Below are 6,000 nucleotides of genomic sequence, written 5' to 3' on the forward strand. Positions count from 1 at the left end.
TCTTAATTTAAGACGACTGTAAATTGCGTAGTACCGAAAGGGTAGTTCAAGGGTGCTAACCCTTCCTTGACTGTAACCGACTCCCGAATCCGACACATCACTGGTAAAATGCAGATCATGTAAGAAATAAGGTATCCGGTCAACCTATTTACTTTTTAAATAAATGATCGATGGCGACTTCGAATCCACTTTCCTAAGTCGAAGCCCAATTCTGGGCCCAACCGAAAGACGATTCCGATAGCTTGGTGACTCCACTGGGGACACAAGTAAGTGAGTCAGGCTAAGGAATTTCCAATTGTCTTTTTAACGAAAAGGGTAAGTTTAAATTTTAAGGTAACATTTCGATCCTTATTGCTTACTTTTGATTATATTTTTCGAGTAAATAGTTGTACTAATTATTTTCTCATGATTTCAACCTTCAAAGCTTTTTTCACTTAAGGCTCTAAACCCGAGCTCCAAACCTGTTTTAAGTGGGGGTGAAAGCGACGCCTTCGTGTGAATATATTCACCGTGTGAGCCTAACAAGTAGCCTTCGGGATTCATATACCTTATGTCTTCGTGTGAATTTATTCACCGTACGGGCATAAGGGAATGTGTCATATCGAGTTTAACTTAGTCCACACAAGCATGTGATGGGTTTAGGACTAAGGGTCTGGCAAGCCCAAGGGGGCACCGACAAAGAGAACTCGGTTACCGTTTTTAGAATCTAAACCGGGAGGCCATGGAGAATTAGAGCCTACCCAAAACCACATTCCAAAACCTATGATATTTTTACCCTAACCATGTTTTCTTTGTGTTCTTTTCCTTTCATTTATTTTTTTATTTTTTTATTTTACTAACTTTTTTGCCTTTGTGCTTGTTTTCTAGCATTTGCATCATAACAAGAGGCTATTGATCTCTAAAAAGCGTTAGTTAAACACAAAATAATCCAAATTAATGGACAAAGGTATTGTAATACAAGAGATTGAAAACGCCGAGGCACGACTATGGTCCGAGAAACTCATAAAGAGAAGGGAGACAGTCTTCAGGGGAACTATGTGTTAGAGTTGGTTAGCTACGCCTCTGTCAGCCTTGAACAGAATGATGTCCAAGAGCTACGAAACATTTGGGACAGTTGGAAGAATGATAGAAAGCAGAAGTTCAGCCAACGATATGATGATATTGCCCTCTTACTTCATGTCAAGACTGATGAGCCCCTGCTCCGAGCATTAATTCAATTCTGGAACCCAGGGTATAGTTGCTTCACCTTTAACCAGGAGGACATGGTGCCCACTATCGAAGAGTATACTACCCTGTTGCACTATGAAAGCATCAGATTAGAGAGGGCATATATCAAACACATCAAGAGTCAACCTTTCAAGAACGGGCTGGCTAAGATTGCAGGGGTTGATGAAAAATGGGTGACTGATCGACTCCGACACAAAGGTAACGGGGAAGGAATCGAGTGGATTCACATAAGGCAGCTAATGAAGAACCACCCTAATGAATGAAAACTATAACCTTTTCGCACTAGGTTTGTATGTTTGGTTATCTTCCCGAAGACTTTGGGGTACATCGATGCGGCCGTGGTAGAACTATTTGAACAACTTCCAAGGCGAGTCAACCCAGAACCAGCCATCTTAGCCGAGACCTTTCGGTCCCTTAATCATTGCAGAAGAATTGGCGGATGAAGGTTCACTAGGTGTGTTCAGCTCCTTCAAGTTTGGATTCACAACCACTTCTAGAAGACTAATGGGGTTTCCTACCACCGATTTAGCACCACCTATTCACCTTTGGGAGAGTTAATCACTATGAAATGGCATGAGCGCTACAAAGGAAAAATGGATGGAGGTTTTCACTAATCTTCAGGACCGGGATATTACCTGGAGAGCCCCTGGTTGTTCTCAGTGACGTTCTTTTCCAGTGTAGGGATTCTGATACTATTACCTTACTTGGACTTTGGGGTGCAGTTGGGTATGCTCCATCATTGGCACTTAGACAATATAGGGCACGTCAGTTCATCCCGGCTATATGGATTATTGCATCAAGTTTGTGTACCATGGTGATAATTATAAGAAGATGATCAAGGAGGCAGTCGATTCATGGAAGAAAGTATTTAGGATGGATGTTGTAGCTGCCAGAGACATGCTTACTCTGGATTTATGTGGAGTGGAGAAGATTAAGGAAAAATGACAACATCCCGGTGCCAGACTATGAAGATACCGAACCATGGAGGAACATCTCAGGTCTGTCCCTTTCGAGCTTGAGATAGCCAAGGCAGAGTTCGAAGCTGTGAAGAACGAGCTAAAGTAGAGGGTTAAGGAACTTGAAGTTGAACGTTATCAATGGAAGCTAGATGCCGACTCTCAGAAAGATAGAGCAGACAAACTGGAAAGAGAACATAAAAGAGTTCGTTTTGAGCTCGAAGATTTGAGAAGGGGATATCAAGATAAAGTCAAGGATAACTCCAAGTTGAAAGTAACCTCTGAATACTGGAAAGACGAAGCTCAAAGTCTGAAAAGGAAGTTCGAGGGGCCTGATGAAAAAGCTTGGAAGGAATAGCTGAAGACTGCTCAAAGGTGCTTGGCAGATAGTCAACATCAGAACCAACGCTTGAGAATCCGGGTGGCTGACTTAGAGAAACAACATGAGAAATATGGCAAGACAATAGCTGAGCTAGAAGCTATTATAGATGGGTTCAAGAAGTAAGTGAACGAGCTTCAGATATGCCCTTCGAAGAGGATTACAGTGGCGTTTCCGTTGGGAGCAAGCACACAAAGGGTGAGGGCCAGAGACCCAACCATCGAGATTTCCTAGATAAAGTACATAAGGTAGCCCGTCATCTTCACGGCCTGGAAAGGGAAGCTGGAGTGGTTCGACAAGGCATTCAACCAGTGACAGACGAAAGCAAAAGACTTGTCAACCTACTAGAAGTTGTTCGGGGTCTAGAGGATTTAGTCTGAATGTACCTTTGATTTTTTATGTCTCTTAAAAGATAAAACATTTTTGTCTGAATAAGGATTATTTATAATAATGGACACTTTTCTGGATTAATGCCTCCAAATTGCATACATCATACATTGCATATTTTGCATTTTATATTTCATGTTTGTCTTTTTTACTTTATATTTTCCATGTTTTACATTCGTATTAACTAACATAACATGTCTCAGATACCAAATTGCCACCACAAGCATTAGATACGCATCACCCGCACAATACTTGACAAAAAAGAGACAAATGGAAGCTAGAATCGAGAAGATTGAGGAGAACATGGCAAGGCTACAGAAAGAATTGGAGGACAAAATGGCTCAGAACAGTCAAAGTACCATTGAGTCCATCAAGAAAAGTACGAAGTCCATCAAGAAAAGTACAGAGTCCTTAGTCGACCAGATCATGGCTAAGTTATCTGGTTTACAACAACAAGTAAGTGCACCCGAAGTAGGTGCATCTGAGGGGATAACCATACCACCGACCCCACAGGTGGTTGTCTCATCCGGGATCTTACCTGGACTGTAAGGTGACTCGTCTGCCACCAAAGGGAAAGTTATTGCAAATTTACAGACTTCTGCAACAAATCATTACAGTCATCTGGACGACTGCCCTATACCGAATTTTGACGAGGATGATAAGGCAAAAAAGATGGAAGAGAAGATCAGAATGCTGGAAGATCAGATGAAGATGGTCCAAGGAGACCATGATTATTATAGAGTGGACGCAATGAAGCTGAGCCTAGTCTTAGATTTGGTGTTTCCACTAAAGTTTAAGGTCCCGGAGTTCGAGAAGTTCGACGGGAATAGCTGTCCTTTGGCCCATATCATTATGTTTTGTCAAAAGATGACATGATATGGGGGAAATGATCAACTCCTGATCCATTGCTTTCAGGAGAGCATGTCCGACTCAACTATCCGGTGGTATAACCAGCTCAGCCGAACTCATATCAAGACATGGAAAGACTTAGCCAAGTCTTTCTTAGAGTAGTAAAGCATATCAATGATATGAGACCAGACCGGGTTATGCTACAAAGCTTGGAGAAAAAGCATAATGAAAGTTTCCGACAATACACACAGAGATGGAGGGATTTATCTGTGCAAGTTCATCCACCCCTGGATGAAAATAAAACTAAAAAGCTGTTTGTACAGACCCTAAAGATACCTTACTTCAGGCACCTGGCGGTAATCACATCGGGAAGTTTCTCAGATCTGGCCATGGCCGGTGAAATGGTCGAACTGGCCATAAAATAAGGAAAAATCGAAGAGGGGACTCCAGTAAGAAGCCTTCCATGAAGAGAAAGGATCGCGAGATCAACAATGTCAACACCTACAACGCTAACAAAGGTGTTACGATCTCAAGTTCAAAAACCACTACAGCTGTATCATCTGATACTTCTTACCAATCTCAGAGAGAACCAATGAGAGAAAGGGAAAGTGAGCAGTTCGATCTCATTCCCATGAAGTATAAAGAGTTATATCAACAACTCTTCGACACTCACGCTGTATCACCCTACCAAATGGATCCGATAAAGCCCCCATATCCAAAATGGTTTGATGAAGACGCCCACTGCGAATATCATGGAGGTGTGCAGGGGAATTCAATTGAAAATTGTCTCGTATTCAAGAGGCTTGTATAATGAATGTGGAACAAGAATTGGATCTATTTCAACTCTAGAGCATCGAACGTCTCCCAAAATTCCTTGCCTAATCATCCGGAGGTAGGAATCAACGCAATCACCACCGAGAATGGAAAGAGAATCAAAACTTGTGTTTCGGAAGTTAAAGCTCCTTTGGCTTGGGTATGGAGCCAAATGGTAAAGGCGAGGCTTCTTACACCCCATTCACGTGCAACAAGGATTGAAGATGGTAACCATTGTTGTTACCACAATGAAGAGGGGCATAATATGCAAGAGTGCCCCGAATTCAGATCGATAGTCCAGCTCATGATGGATTGGAAAGACTTGGAATTTTACGAAGAAATTCAAGATTCTTTGGAAGCAGATGTTTGTGCCACCGAGAATCATCAAACAAAAGATTCGGTAGGGGTAGTCCTTTGATAATTGCCCCTAAGGCAAATATGACAGTAACAACACCAGCCAAGGTAGTGATCACATCACCTTGACCTTTTCAATACAAGGAAAATCGACAAGTGCCATGGAAGTACGAATGTAAGGTGAGTACTTCCAAAGGATGTGATAGCAAAGTGTGGCAATGACCACTTGAGCCATTCAAAAAGATGTGCTAGTTGTTAATGAACCTATAAAGGAGGAAGAAGCTAAAGAGTTCCTCAAGATCTTGAAGCACAGCGAGTACAACATTGTAGAACAACTCCATAGATTACCTATGCGTACTTCAATGCTAGAACTATTTTTAAACTCGGAGGCACACCGAGAAGCATTGTTGAAAGTCCTTAATCAAACGTTCGTGCCACAAGACATATCAGTCAGCAAGATGGATCGACTGGTGAATAAAATTCAAGCTAATAATCTCATCTCGTTTTCAGATGATGAGATTCCATCCGAAGGAAGAGGCCTAACAAAGGCACTGCATATCACTACGTATTGCAATGGGCAAGCTTTACCGAGTGTATTGATTGACAACGGCTCGGCCCTGAACGTGATGTCTTTGGTGACATTGAAAAGGCTGCCAATAGATACCTCTCATATGAGAGCCTGTCAGAACGTGGTCTGAGCATTTGACGGGACCAAAAGAGAGGTAGTCGGTAAGATCAGGGTACCATTGACAATCGGACCAGCCACCTATGATGTTGAGTTCCTTGTGATGGATATCATGTCGTCCTATAGCTGTCTTTTGGAAAGGCCATAGATTCATCAAGCAGGTGTAGTACCCTCCACGCTTTACCAAAAAGTTAAATTTGTTATTGACGTGGCCTTAGTAATTATCAATGCTGAGGAAGATATTATGGCAAGTGTGACCACGGAGGCCCCATACATTGAAATAGAAGAGAAAGCGGTGGAGTGCTCATTCCGCTCCTTATAATTTGTGAATGCCACATTTGTGGTAGAAG

This window comes from Hibiscus syriacus, unplaced genomic scaffold, assembly GCF_006381635.1.
Source record: "Hibiscus syriacus cultivar Baekdansim isolate YM2019G1 unplaced genomic scaffold, ASM638163v2 tig00110372_pilon, whole genome shotgun sequence".
Lineage (NCBI taxonomy): Eukaryota > Viridiplantae > Streptophyta > Magnoliopsida > Malvales > Malvaceae > Hibiscus > Hibiscus syriacus.